The sequence below is a fragment of the Marmota marmota genome, unplaced genomic scaffold (assembly GCF_001458135.2).
Source record: "Marmota marmota marmota unplaced genomic scaffold, marMar, whole genome shotgun sequence".
In the NCBI taxonomy this organism is placed as follows: domain Eukaryota; kingdom Metazoa; phylum Chordata; class Mammalia; order Rodentia; family Sciuridae; genus Marmota; species Marmota marmota.
In genome coordinates, this window is record NW_026000172.1 from 297,850 (window position 1) to 314,146 (window position 16,297).

A 16,297-nucleotide genomic window follows, 5' to 3' on the forward strand; every position below is an offset into this window, starting at 1 on the left:
GGAGAACAGCAGCCAATTTGGATTCCAGAGAAAGACTAACCAAAGCGATTTCTACAGACCAAAAAGAAGATGATTTGACTCAAATCCATAACAGCTGATATCCAGAGCTCCAGCTTGGCTATTCTTACATCTGTGACAGTGATGAACCAGGATGCTTTTTTCAATATCTATTTTATTATTGCAATTTTCCACATCATAAAGTTCTATTTTATTTTTTGAGCTCATACAGACCTAGGTTAATGTTTTTCTGATCAGTTTTATTTTTTGACTGTGGAGTTTTTAAACATTGCAATGGAGATTTAACCTGTGTAAAGCTATAAGGCCTTTACTATTGTCTTATGTGTTGTACGTTCTGTGCACACTTGTGTTTTGTGTTGTATGTCTGTGTGTGCGTATATCATATATGAGGAGCGCTCATGAAAAATGGATCCGAATTTTTTTATTCACGTGATTTTAATGGTTTAATTTAAATTGGGTAAACAGCTGTTGAGGATTGTTTTAATATGTGTACAAATAAGGAAGTTAACAGATCTGTTTGTTTACTTTCACCTTTCCTTTTCATTATATTTAATAATTCTGTTCAGGATAATGTAAATTGTTCAGAAAATTGTTTTCTTAGTACCTGCTGGAATGTTACATATTTTTTTTAGCCATCATTGCCAGAATTCCTATCTTCATCCCAGTGCCGGTGAAGACAAAGATAAAACCAAACTACAGCTTCTTCGATAGCTATCACAGTAAACTGTATAAACTGATGCATCAATGAATTACTCAACAAGTAATGCTCAATCAAGGAGTTGATTTACTTTGGGAGGAAATGGGCATATTGATAGATTCCTCTGGTTTGAAGTGTTTGCAGAACTTGCCTGGACTATGTATCACTTGTATACATTGTGAACTATCTGTTGGTGCAGCAAATTGTGGTAGTGCTGGGGTATCTTTGCTGATGGTGTCACCGGTGGTACAATTTTTCAAAGGAGCCATCAATTGGCTTAGTGTCATGGCATTTCTGTATCCTCCTCCCTTCTGCTAGTGATGATCTAGAATTTTGGGGCAACAGAGGTGAGGCAAAGAACCTCACCCCCCCCACTGGCACCAAGGCCAAATTTGGGGGCCAACAGAGGTGAGGCAAAGAACCTCACTCCCCCACACACACTGGTGCAAAGGCCTAACCACAAGTATGGCTGTATGCTGGACCAGTAGTCAGTGACAGGTATGATCCAATTGCAGTGGTACCAACCTAAGACAGGAGGCTGACGCCTAGAGGTCAGCTCATCCAATGACAGGTAAGGACCATATGTTGTATTGGACAACCTAACAGGCACGGTCCCTAAGCCACATTGCTTGTTGTTTAATTAAACAGAAGGGGGGAGATGCTGAGAGCCATAGCCAAGTAGGAATGACGCATGGCATTTTTGGTTGAAAGGTGATGCCAGCAAGCCATTGAGATGATAATGATCATGTTAAGATGTGCATTCAATTGGAGATTAGACCCCTGCTGTCCACCTCAGCCTGCTACTTTGGAGCTCTCGCGGGACCCCCCCCGGAGCATTCCCATTGGTTGGGGAATTGCAGTAGGAGGGAATTCTGGAGGAGGGATTTCCTGTTTGTGTAGTGTGTCCCGGGAGAAGGCCGCGTGTGTGGCATTCATGGGAGTTTTGGAAATAAAGTTTGTTCCTGCTTGAGTGGCTCCTGATTTTTTGCCCAGCCAGACTGTGGCATGGCATAACCAGTGGTTTTGGAAACGGTGTTCACATATCACAGAAGATTACCATGATTCATGCTAGGTGACTTTGCTTATCTGCAGAAGTGATCTGAACATGTTTCAGGCAGGCTATCCTCAGCAATGATGCCTGGTAGGTTAGGGTATTCTATGCATGTTGGACTTATGACCTATTCAGCTTTAGTGAGTTTTTGGGGTGCAGCTCCATTGCCAAGGAGTACCCATGCTATCACTGCATGTGGTAGGCCATCTACTCTCTGTTTCCTGTGCTGTACTGTCCACTACTAGAGTTCATGTGTTGTTCTTAATAAAAGTAATAGATGCATATAATTTCTGAAGACTATCTTTAGAATAGACTATCTTTGTGGTTAAAAGTGTATAATAAAGTCATTAATCTGCTTCTTTTCCTTCCTATTTTCTCCTCTCCTTGATTCCCCAGAGGAAGTCACAAGAGTATATTTCATTTTTTTAAATCACCATGTATTTCCGTATTTAAAATGTTCACATTTTGACCTCTCTCATCAGCTGCTCTTATTGTTATTCTTTCATTATTTACTGACATCCCATGATGGCAGGAAAGGATTTTGGCATTCTTCCTGCTGCCCCCTCCAGCTGGGGTTGATGCAGGGTACTCCACGTCTGACCTGCTCTCCAGCCCTATTTGTTTTACACAGAGACAGAACCTGGCTGGGTTACAGGGCTGGCCTGGGACCCAGCACCTCCCACCTCAGCCTTGGGTTAAGCCCTCTTGAACCCACTGTTCTGCTCAGTTCTCACCCTGTAAGTATACCAAGCACCCCCACAAATATTCAAGTTTCCAGTGTGTGGGTGGTGTCCTCACTCAGAATTTGGCCAGTGATCTCCATTGCCCCCATTTTTAATATTGTCTCTCTTTTTGCTATTAAATACCACCCTACTCTAGCCAAAAAATATAGCATCTTAACTCTCTGATAATATGAATTACTGCTTCCCTGAAGATTTCTCCTGCTTGGCCACCTTGTCTTTAGCAATCCTCCCTCATGATTAAAATGAAGTTTAAAGTAACATATACTGCCACTATGTGGCCTTAGATCACCACAGTGAGCCACTTGATTGATACTCAATACTTAGCATTCATTGTACACCTCAAGGGGCACCTAAGCCTCACATGAGCTGGTAAGCAGGCCAAGAAGACTTCTTCCAGCCTCTGTGAGCCCACTCCCACTGAGGGCTTCAGGGGAAGAAGGCCTGACTCTGGGTTTCCCAGGAATTAAGTTGGGGATGGTCAGCTTCTGTTAGACTTTGAGTCACCCCATGCATCTGGGATGTAGTTTTCTGATTGGCACAGAAGAGATAATATCTAATCACCTTCCTTGTCCCATGCTGTGCTCACTAGTTAACTGGGGAGTCCTGCCAGCCACACAGGCCTCTCACAGAGGGAACACAGATGACAGTGTCATGTGACAGCCCTCTTAATGGAGAGAGGGTTAAATTGTTTATGGCTACACTAAGTTGCTGAGGCTGGCATTGAAGTCACAATTCTCCTACCTTAGCATCCTGAACCACTGGGATTACAGCCATGCACCACCATGATCAGCCATATGCTATTCTTTAAAATATATATTTTTTAGTTGTTGATAGACTTTATTGTCTTTGTTTTTATGTGATGCTAAGGATTGAACCCAGTGCCTCATGTATGCTAGGCTAGCACGCTATCACTGAGCCCCAACCCCAGCCCCCATATGCTATTTTTAAAAAGTAATTTGCACTGAGATTTCATGTCACTTCATTCAGAATGGCAATTATGAAGAATACAAGCAACAATAAATGTTGGTGAGGATGTGGGGAGAAAGGTAGACTCTTACACTGCTGGTGGGACTGCAAATTGGTGCAGCCACTATGCAAAGCAGTATGGAGATTCCTCAGAAAACATGGAATGCAACCACTATTTGGCCTAGTTATGCCACTCTTTGATATACACCCAAAGGACTTAAAAAATAAGCATACTACAATGACATGGCCACATCAAAGTTTATAGCAGCTCAATTCATAATAGCTAAGCTATGGAACCAAATTTGGTGACCTTCAAGATAAATAGATAAAGAAAATGTGGTATATATACACAATAGAATATTACCCAGCCATAAAGAAGAATTAAATTATGGCACTTGCAGGTAAATGGATAGAACTGGAGATTATCATGCTTAATGAGACAATCTATTCTCCCCAAACCAAAAGCCAAATGTTCCCTCTGATATGGGGATGATTCACAATAAACTGGGGCAGAAGGGAGTCAAGATTCACCAGATTGGAAAGGGGAGAATGGGGGGGAAAGGGGGAAGGTATAAGAATGACAGAAGAATGAATTGGACATAATTTTTCTATGACCTTATATGAATATATGACCAGTGTAATTCCACATCATGTACAACCACAAGAAAGGGAAGTTATACTCCATGTATGTATGTCAAAATACATTCTGCTGTCGTGTATAACTGAAAAGAACAAATAAAAAATCCTCTTAAGTATCCCTACAGAGACCATGCAGGCCCAGGACAGTCTTACTGACACCCATGGAGACCAGGCAGGCACAGGACAACCCTGCCAATCTGTGCAGAGACTAAGGAAGCCCAGGACAGTCTTGTCTACCCCACAGAAACCAGGTGGGCCCAGTAAAGCCCTGCTGACCAGTGAAGAGCCAAAGCCCATGCCCAGGACTACTCCACCTACCTGTGAGGAGTCCAGGCCCAGGCACAGGACTGCTCACTATGCCGAGGACCATGCCCACACACCATAGCGCTGAATCTCCAAATAATTCAGCTTGCCCATACAGCCCCCCAAAATGGTAAATGTCTCTAAAAGTGGTCAATGTCATCTTGGGAAACCTCCAACACAATTTCAAGTTTGATGGTACCCTGCCACCAACTACAGACGTGGTCACTTCCACCTAAAGACAACAGCCAGGACCCAGAAGACCATCACCAAGGTTCCTGCAGGCTTCAGTACATCAGAGGTGAGACCTAGGTAACCTGCAGGGACACTATAAGATTTTAGGGTAGAAACTATAATACATTGGCTCCGTAGTGCTAGAAAGAAAGACACATGGAAAGCATGAAAAGATAAGCAAAGAAAGTGCCCCACATGAACCAATATAATACAATTATAGAATCCATTGACAGCACAGTATATGAAATGTCAGAGAAGGACTTCAGAATGTACATAATCAAAATTATATGCAAATCAAACAATGACATATGACAGAAAATACAAACAACAATTGATCACTCCAACAAACAGATAAGAGAGCAAATATAGGTAGCAAAAGATTACTTCAAGAAAGAGAGACTCTGAAAAAAAAAAAACAGAAATCCTTGAAATGAAGAAAACAATAAACCAAATAAAAAACTCAATAGAAAGCATCACCAACAGACTAGATCACTTGGAAGACAGAACCTCAGACAATGGAGACAAAATATACATCCTTAAAAATAAAGTTGAGCACACAGAGAAGATGGAAACCATAAACAAAACCTCCAAGAATTATAGGATAACATCAAAAGACCAAATCTAAGATTTATTAGGATAGAGGAAGGCACATAAATACAAACCAAAGAAATGCACCATCTCTTAAATGAAATAATATAAGATAAATTTCCAAACATAAAGAATGACTTGGACAATCAAATACAAGAGTCTTACAGATACCAAATTTGCAAAGTTACAACAGATCTACACCAAGGCACATTACAATGAAAATGCCTATCATACAAAATAAGGATAGAATTTTATTTTATTTTATTTTATTTATTTATTTTTTTTTCAGAGTAGAAATTAGAAGTTTATTAAAGGACAGCAGAAAAGACTTCTCCCGGAGGAAGAAGGGGACCCAAGAGGTGGAATCCGTGGAAGGGATGTTGTCTCCCCTTTTTATAGTTCTTTCAGTGATGGAATGTAGGTGGGAAGGCCCGAGGGGTGGGACACAGGTGGGCCAAAGAAGTAATCTGGTCAGGAAGGACTTCTGAGTCAGCACCTTTTTGCTGGGGGCTGTTCATTAACATTTCTTTGAGGTGGACTTTGGCCTAGGGCCTTTTTGGGACTTCATTAACATTCCATGAGTTGTCCTGCGTTTCCCGGAATCATTGCCAGCATGGCCTCCATTTTAGATTTCACTCGGTATTAGACCCGGATTTATCTAACTACACTGACTACCTAACTTTAAATCTGGCTTCATTCCCCCCTCTAAGTTGGGAACTCCTTACTGCTGTAAGGAAGGGGGGCGAAGAGAATCTCTCTGGCTTCTTCAGGCTGAAAAGGGACGATGTGGGGCAAGCAGTTTGGAGTCCCCCTTTAAAATCAAATCGGGTCTATCGAGTGGTCCATGATAAAAGTCCAATTGAGAAGTAATAGGCTGGAGGGCCATTTGAGTGTGGATGGTCTATAAGAGAAACAAGAATTCATTAGTACTGGAACCATATTGATGCAGCAATAAACGCCATAGCACAGGAATATGCCAATGAGTATGATGGCAAAGACAAAGACTAACAATGTTTTCCACCAGGAAGTACCAAGAACCAGGAGCTAAGATATTGTTTCCATGACAAAGTTGCTGAGGACATGGCTTCTATCTGAGCATGTAAATCTTTAAGGACATTTGTCACATTGCCAGAAATGTCAGGGATGTAAACACAACATTTAACGGTTACAGACGTTCTTTCCCTTAAGATATAGTTTAATAATTTAATGTCATCTGGTCTTGCAAAATCCTTTTACTAGTATGACCTCTGTGTCTAATAGAGAAATCTTTAATTCTGTTACTGAGGGCTGGATAACCATACTTGCAAACACTAAGCCTACCTGTGTAAGTTAGAAATAAAGGCCTTAAACTAAAAACTACTCTGGCAGTAAGGATAGAATTTTAAAAGCTGCAAGAGAAAAATTTCAGATTACACATAGTGGGAAAGCAACTCAAATCTCAGCAGATTTCTCAACTCAGACCCTCAAATCTAGGAGACCTTGGAACAACATATACCAAGCTCTGAAAGAAGACAGATGCCAACAAAGAATCTAATACACACCAAAATTAAGCTTTAGATTTGATGGTGAAATAAAAACTTTCCATGTTAAACAAAAGTTAAAAGAATTTACAGTGAGAAAGCCTGTACTACAGAAAATTCTTGGCAAAATATTCCTTGAGGAGGAAATGAAAAAAAAATAATGAAAATCAGCAAAGGGAGGAAATACACTAAAGAAAAACCCAATCAAAGGAGAAACAAATCAAGTAAAAAACCAAAACGACTGAGAATACAATCCATATTTCAATAATAACTCTGAAAAAGCAATGGCCTAAACTCATCAATTAAAGGTCATAGACTGGAAGATTGGATTTAAAAAACAACAACAACAACAACAATATGCTGCCTTCAAGAGACCCATTGGAAAAGACATCCACAGACTGGAGGTAAAATGATGGGGAAAAACGTACCACTCACTTGGACTGTATATACAAGCAGAAATTTCTATTCACATATCAGATAAAGTGGACTTTAACCAAAGTTAGTCAGAAGGGATAAAGAAGAACATTTCAGACTACTTAAAGGAATCATACATCAAGAAGACATAGCAATCATAAATATTTATGCCCCAAACAATGGAACATCTACATACATCAAAGAAATCCTTCTCAATGTCAAGAATCAAATAGACCATAACACAATAATACTGGGTGACTTTAATGTACCTCTTTCACCACCAGATAGATATTACAAACAAAAACTAAACAAATAAACTATAGAACTCAATAAAACACTCAATAATTTAGACTTAACAGACATATATAGAATATTTCATGCATCAACAAGCAAATGTACTTTTTTTCTCAGCAGCATATAGATTTTTCTCTAAAAGAGACCATAAGTTATGTCACAAAGAAACTCTAAGAAAATACCAAAAATAAAAATACTACCCTTCATGCTATCAGATCATAATAAAATGAAATTAGAAATCAATGATAAAATAAAGAATAGAAGATATTCCAACATATGAAGACATCCCAACATATGAAGACTAAATAATATGCTACTGAATGATTCTTGGGCAGAAGATATCAGGGAGAAGATAAAAAAATTTCTTAGAGGTAAATAAGAATTCCAATACAAAATACCAAAATCTCTGGGACATTATGAAGGCAGTACTGAGGAAAGTTAATTGCATTGAGCTCATTCCTTAAAAGAATAAGATGTCAACAAATAAATGACCTGACAATACATCTCAAAACCCTAGGAAAAAAAATGAAAATCAACACCAAAAGTAGAAGAAGACAGGAAATTATTAAAATCAGGCCAGAAATCAATGAACTTGAAACAAAAAAACAAATTCAAAAAAATTGACAAAACAAAAAGCTGGATTTTTGAAAAAAATAAATAAAATTAATAAACCCTTAACCACTCTAATGAAAAGGAGAGAGAATACTTGAATTACTAAAACCTGTGATGAAAAATAAAATACTTTGAGAGATACTACTGAAATACAGAAGATAAATAAAAACTATTTTGAAAATGTATACTTCAATAAAATAGAAAATATTAAAGACACTAACAAATTTCTAGAGAACTACTAGCTGCCCAAACTAAATCAGGAGACATACACAATTTAAACAGATATATTTCAAGCAATAAATAGAAAAAGCCATCAATTGCCTACCAACCAAGAAAAGCCCAGAACCCAATGGATTCTCAGCCGAATTCTATAAGACCTACAAAGAAGATTTTATACCAATACTTCTCAGATTATTCCATGAAATAGAAAAGGAGGGAACTCTTCCAAACTCATTCTATGAGGCTTAGTGTCACCCTGATACCTAAACTAGACAAAGACACATCAAAGAAAGAAAACTTCATTCCAATATCCCTGATGAACATAGACACAAAAATTCTCAGTAAAATTCTGGAAAATCACATACAAAAACATATTTAAAAGATAGTGCACCATGATCATGTGGGGTTCATACCAGGGATGCAAGGTTGATTCAACATATGGAAATCAATAAGCATAATTCATCACAATAATAGACTTAAAAATCATATGATCAACTCAATAGATTCAGAAAAAGCATTTGATAAAATACAATACCCTTTCATGCCCAGAACATTAGAAAAATTAGGGATAGTAGGAGCATACCTCAACATTGTAAAAGCTATTCATGCTAAGCCCAAGACCAATATTATTCTAGATGGAGAAAAAAAGCTGGAGGCATTCCCTCTATGAACTGGAATAAGTCAGAGATGCACTTTCACCACTCCTATTCAACATAGTCCTTGAAACTCTGCCCAGAGTAATTAGACAGATGAAAGAAAAAGAAGAGCTCAAAATATCACTATTTGCAGATGACCTGATTCTATACTAAGAAGATCAAAAAGCTCCACCAGAAAACATCTAGAACTAATAAATGAATTCAGCAAAGTAGCAGGATATAAAATCAACACCCATAAATCAAATGTATTTCTATAACATCAATGATGAACTCTCAGAAAGATAAATTAGGAAAACTACCTCATTCAAAATAGCCTCAAAAAATAAGTAAATAAAATACCTGGGAATCAACAAAAACTAATGAACAACAAAAACTAATGAACACTAAAGAAAGACATTGAAAAGGATGGGGTTGTGGCTCAGTAGTAGAACATTTTCCTAGTATGTGTGAGGCCCTGGGTTGGATCCTCAGTACAACATATAAATAAATAAAATAAAGTTATTGTGTCCAACTACAACTAAAAAATAAATATTTTTTAAAAAAGAAAGAGATTGAATAAGACCTTAAGAGATGGAAAGATCTCCCATGTTCTTGGACAGAAAGAATTAATATTGTCAAAATAGCCATACTACCAAAAGCATTATACAGATTTAATCCAATTTCAATTAAAATCCCAACAACATTCCTCATAGAAATAGAAAAGGAAATCATGAAATTCATTTGGAGAAATACAAGACCCAGAATAGCCAAAGCAATTCCTAGATAGAACATCTTTACTATACTAACCTTAAACTATACTACAGAACTATGGTAACAAAAATGGCATGGTAATGGCACCAAGATAGACATGTAGACCAATGGTACAGAATAGAAGACACAGAGACAAACCCATATAAATACAGTTATCTTATGCTAGGCAAAGGTTTTAAAAACATACATTGGTGAAAAGGTAGCCTCTTCAAAAATTGGTGTTAGGAAAACTGGAAATCCACATGCAGCAAAATGAAATTAAAACATTATCTCTCACCATGTGAAAAACTCAATTCAAAGTGAATCAAGAACCTATAAATTAGACCAGAGGCCCTGCACCTCACAGATGAAAAACTAGGCCTGTGGGATGCCACGCATGAAGCTACTTGAGTGGTCTTTTTTAAAAAAAAAAAAAATTATTTATTTATTTTAGTTTTCGGCGGACACAACATCTTTGTTTGTATGTGGTGCTGAGGATCGAACCCGGGCGCACGCATGCCAGGCAAGCACGCTACTGCTTGAGCCACATCCCCAACCCCTTGAGTGGTCTTTTACTCAGCACTGATCCAAGGGAGACTTAGGTCTCTCTGTGTGAACAATCCCAGCATTCCTGTGTGTACCAGACTGCCCAAAGCAAGATATCTCTACTCCCACTCTACTAACGGGACAGCTCTCATAGCTCCAGAGTTGGGCATAACCTATTGGGAACTGGACAGCTCACCCCCTACCTTATTTGGCAAAGGACAGTCCATGGAAAATCTTTAATGTTTCCCCCATAAAAATAAAGCAAATGCAGACTCTATCTCTCTCTCTCTTTCAAGTGTACAAGCTTGATTCTTAAGATCAGAAATCTGTCCTACCCCCACTTTCTACAATTACTTCTCATGTGCTGGGTGATTTTTTTAACCTTCTTTTTCTTAGCTTTTATTCTGTAGCCAGCCTATGCCACAGAGAGGAACCTCAATTCCACCACCTGAACAGGATATGGGTGATATAGGCCCAAATGTTCATCATGTCACATTAGGTCCTGATTTCCTTAACCAGACTCTTTTTTTTTTTAATATTTATTTTTTAGTTTTCGGCGGACACAACATCTTTGTATGTGGTGCTGAGGATCGAACCCAGGCCACACGCATGCCAGGCAAGCGTGCTACCGCTTGAGCCACATCCCCAGCCCCTTAACCAGACTCTCAATGCACAAGAAATAAAAAAAATTAAGAATTAATAAATGGAATGAATTCAAACTAAAAACTTCTTCTTAGCAAAGGAAAAAATAATGTAAAGAGAGTGCCCACAGAGTGGGAGAACATCTTTACTACATGCTTATCAGATACAGCACTAATATAAAGAACTTAAAAAATTTACCCCCTCTAACTACATAACCCCAACAATCAATGGGTCAAGGAACTTAATAGAGACTTCTCAGAAGATATACAATTGATCAACAAATATATGAAAAAAATATTCAACTTCTCTAGTAATTAGAGAAATGCAAATCAAAATTACTCTGAGATTTCATCTCACTCCAGTCAGAATGGCAATTATCAAAAATATAAACAATAATACATGTTGGCAAGGATGTGGAGAAAAAGGTATATTCATACATTACAGGTGGACTGTAAAATGGTGCAACCATTCAGGAAAGCAGTATGCAGATTCCTCAGAAAACTGAGAATGGAACCACCATTTGATCCAGCTATCCCACTCCTTATATACAAAAGGACTTAAAATCAGCATACTATAGTGACACAGCCACATCAATATTTATAGTAGCTCAATTCACAGTAGCTAAAGCTATGGAACCAACCTAGATATCCCTCAACAGATGAAGAGATAAAAAAAAAAACTGGTATATATACACAATGGAATATCATTCAGCATTAAATGAGAATAAAATTGTGGCATTTGCAGGTAAATGGAGTTGGAGAATATCATGCTAAGTGAAGTAAACCAACCCCCCCCCCCCCAAAAAAAAAAAAAAACAAATGCTAAATGTTTTTTTTTTGTAAAAATATTTTTAATCAGCACATAATAATACATAATTGAAGAGTATAGAGTGATATTTTGATACATGCATATAATACATAATGATCATATCTGGGTAACTGATATATCTACCATCTTAAATATTTATACTTTTAAAATATTTATTTAAAATTCATACATGGTAATTGTATATATTTCTGGGGTAGAATATGACATTTCAATACTTGTATGCAATGTTTAATGATCAGATTAGGGTAATTGATACATCCAACACTTCAGATACTTATTTCTTTGTGATGGTTTTTTCTGATAAGTGGATACTGATCCATAATTGGGGGGCTTGGGGTAAATGGAGGATCTTTGATTGGGCAAAGGGAAGGAGGGGAGTGGAGGGAGCATGAGGTCAGGAAAGATGGTGGAATGAGATGCAAATCATTACCCTAGGCACATGTATGACTGCACATGTGGCCCAACTCTGTATAATGTACAACAGGGTAATAAAAATCTGTGTTCTATTTGCATAAATAAATTGAAATGCCTTCTATCATGTATAATTAATTCAAACAAATAAAAATAAATAAAATTTAAAAGAGTAATTGCTTACAGCCCTGCCCAGCTTAAGTAAATAAAACATATTACATTCCTCAGCAAACAACATGTTATCTGTGGAAGAAACACAGCCTCACAAGGCTCCTCCCTGCCAGAAAGAATACAAGTGACCTGGGGTGGAGTGTGACACTTTCACAGACCAGATTCCAGAACTCAGGGAGATAGGGTAATTCTCCCTAAAACAAAATGTGTAACAAGTTCCAACTAGAACCAATCCATGTGGGTCAAAATGACCTGGGATCACCTTGGATGTTTAGTTCAACAGTAATAAAATCTCCTTTCCATGGGGACTTGAAAGTCTGATGCAATCCTGATGTCAGTCAGAAGTCAAGAGGAGAAGCTTGGTGGGACTCTTTTACCTGAGTGAGAGAAAGGGGAATTTGAGAAGAAAAATCTATAGGCTGGACCTACAATGAGGTCAGAAAAGATGGTGGAATGAGATGCTGCACCCCCACGACATGCTTTTTTAAAAAGATACAATTCACCTAAGGTATTCTGGGCCTGCTCTGGCTTAAAAGAATATGATGCTACATTTCTACATGGTGCACCTGTTGTCTTCTAGATGGTCTCTCAGAGTCAAGGAATGCATGTCCACAGACTGCTCTCAATCAATAAGAACATCTTACCCTGAAAGAGGACATTGTGACCTTCATAATGACCAAAGAGTTCAAGATTTAGGTTAATGGGATACTTAAAGCTAAGGCTACTGAGCATAAAATCTGTAAAAAAAAAAAAAAATTCCAAGTAGAACTCATCAGTGCAGGCCAAGATGACAAATCATTGCATTTAGACCTTTAGCAGATTATTTTAATCTTTTAATAATACAAGTTTTTATTATAGTTAAATCTCCCTCCCCAAATGGATTTTGCTTGGGCAAAACCATGTGCAGTAAGGATTTAAAACTCTGATGTAATCCTATTGTCAGTTAAAAGTTAGGCAGGAATATGAAAATCCCCATAATGCCCCAGGAATCTTGGGGGCAAAGGGAAAGTGAGAGAGATGTCTCATTTCCCTCGGCTCCCTCTTGATACAAGTTTGTTTCCTAATAAACTTTGCTATACTTCAACTACATTTTATGGCTCATTTGAAATACTCTCCTTCAAGACTTCAAGAGCTACAACACACAACACCAGATTCCTGGACCAACCAGCAACAATACCAATCCTGTTTATTTTATTTATTTATTTATTTTTAAATTTTGAGGCAGAATGTTGAGTCTGGCCTTGAACTTGAGATTCTTCTTAGTCAGCCTCCAAATACTTGAGTTTACAGGCATGTACCACCAAACCTGGTCCCTTGCCTATTTAAAAAAAAATTATTTTCACAGTTGCTTCTTATCTCCCCCAAACTATAAAAATGTCCCAAATTCCAGTGCTGACATATGAATCTTACTATATGATATAATGGAATGGGAGAAGATTCCTGAGAGGGAGGGAGGGAGGAAGAAAGGAAAAGAGAGACATCAACTTAGAAAAAGTGGGGACAATGGTGTGCATGGCAGAACAGAATTTCAGCACTTGTCAATCAGAGACATGGAAAGATTTATTTAGGAAAGCAGGTCCATATTCAAGGACAAATGTGGGACATCTCTAAGGGAGATACAAAAAACCATTCATCTGGGATGTTATTTATAGATGCACACTAGGTTAGGAATGATGTAGAGCTGGAATCAGAGCAGAGTTGTGTGATTTCACACCATACATTTCAGGTTGCTCATTGTCTGGGTGTCATGTTAGTATTTTGTGAGCAAGAATGGTGGAATAGGAATCCTGGATTGCTTAGGAATTGCTTGTTTTTAATGTCAAATAATGGCCATGGGCATTTCCTGAATTCTAGTGGTTAATGAGCCTTCTACTTTGAGACTCAGTAGAACTTCTTTTTATCCCAGATTACTATCTTATCCAGACATAGTCCTCACTTCCTTATGGCCACCAAGTGTTGCTAGAGTATCAATCAGATCATCATTTTATTAAGTAAAACAAACATCAGAGTGGCTTCAAGGTGGAAGTCTTAAGAAAATTCTAATTATTAGATATATATTTATTACTTATTTATTTTGCTGAGTACTCACAAGATTTTAGAAGTGGCCCGAAATCCAATGGATCAGCATCATGTCTCCTGGAAAACTGAATTCCAGACTCAGAAACAAGGATTAGGGTCCCACTCAGTGTTTCTTAATGAAGCCTGCTTGTGCTAAAGCCTGAGACGAGGGGTTCACACAATGACTTTGTTATCAGTGGTACAAACACCTCACCTGTGTATATTTTAGAAATGCAAAACCCCAGGCTACATGCCAAAACTATTATTTCAGAAGCCAACACTAACATGGTTTCTGGAGAATCGAAATCTGAGAACACTTGACTGTATCACCACATCTACATGATACAATGAGGACCTCTTCAGTGAGCTTAGAAATGTAATACTTTTGAGAGAGAGAGAGAGAGAGAGAGAGAGAGAGAGAGAATTTTTTAATTTTTTTTTTTTTTTTTTTAGTTTTCGGCGGACACAACATCTTTGTTTGTATGTGGTGCTGAGGATCAAACCCTGGCCGCACACATGCCAGGCGAGCGCGCTACCACTTGAGCCACATCCCCATCCCAGAAGTGTAATACTCTTGTTGGAGAAGTGCTGAAATTATCTTAAAGAAATTATACTGAGTCTTAAAGTAGACTCGTTGGGCCCAGAACACCCAAGCTGTTTAACAAACTGCACAGTGATGGCACAGCTGAGTTCAGAGGGGTGAAAATAAGTGTCTGCAGGGAAGACTCCAGCAGAAACACTCTCATTCCAGCTGGGCCCCAGGATCAGGTAGGTTGGGAAGGTTTCAGGAACTGGAGAGACTTCTGCAAATGGCAGAATAGAAGAAGCAGGAACTGGGTGGCTGATGCAAGCATGCAGTTGTAGATGTGTGGGCTGTGCTCCCTGGGGTCAGGGGTATTGGAGCTGCTCTCTTCCTGTGGGGAAGGAACATGTGCAGAGTCAGGGTATGAGGGAGGTAGACCACAAGCCTGCACAGGCCAGTAACTCCTTGGCTCCCACTTTCCTTCCAAAATTCCCTGAGATTATCTTGCAGTTAACTGTATTTTATTTAGAGACAGGGTCTCACTGAGTTGCTTAGTGCTGTGCCATTGCTGAGGCTGGCTTTGAACTTGTGATCCTCCTGTCAGCCTCCCATCCCACTGGGATTACAGGTGTGCACCACCACGTCCAGCTTCATGTATTTTTATTGGCTCTGAGAAAACCACTATCCACATTCATTTATCCACCTCAGGATGCTGTACAAGTCATGCATATGCTCAAATAAGAGTGCTCACACTTCACACTTAGAGAATAGAACCATTCACATTGGAGTGACATTTGGGATAGCAACCTGCAGATTTCCACAAACACCTAAAGTCCTCTGCTCTCCCTACTGAGCTATGTAAGGCTAATGTAAAACTCCCTTAAAATCATTTAAGCTGGGCACAATGGCACACACCTGCAGTCCCAGTGGCTCTGGAGGCTGAGGCAGAAGGATCCTGAATTCAAAACAAGCCTCAGCAACTTACCAGGTCCCTGAGCAACTCAACAAAACTGTGTCTAAATAAAATAAAACATAAGAATGAGCTGGAGATGCAGCTCTGCGGTTAAGCACATCTTGGTTTAATACTCAATCCCCCCCAAAGAAACATTTAAATATTTAGTTGATGGTTTTACTTTGACTATAATCCATTTCATTTTGACAACAGGCAAACATGAGGTAGTTGTTAAGGGTATTAGATATATTCTAAAATTCATTGGGTTTGTGGTCATTCAGGTGTACTTAAAAAAAAAAAAAAAAAACTTTTCCTGAAGATTTAAGGTCTGTGTTGGTAGTTTTTTTGTTTGTTTGTTTTTTAAGGCACAGTGACACATGCAGTGACTCAGGAGGCTGAGACAGAAGAAGTGCAATTCTGAGGCCAGCCTCAGCAACTTAGCAAGACTCTTTCTCAAAAAAAAAAAAAAAAAAAAAAAAAAAAAAA

General features: G+C 38.5%; 1 protein-coding gene across 2 annotated transcripts in view; it reads right to left on the reverse strand.

Moving 5' to 3' along the window:
• Positions 1-11,731: 11,731 nt before the first annotated feature.
• Positions 11,732-16,297, reverse strand: part of LOC107159690 (zinc finger protein 420-like) — a 37,568-nt gene continuing 33,002 nt past the window's right edge. Inside the window, exon 4 of one of the 2 annotated variants that reach the window (XR_007342171.1) lies at positions 11,732-12,655. The gene's annotated coding sequence lies outside the window, so the exon portion shown is untranslated. Of the gene's footprint in view, positions 12,656-13,049; positions 15,251-16,297 lie in introns of those variants that run through there. The other variant, XR_007342172.1, reaches the window with a different exon arrangement.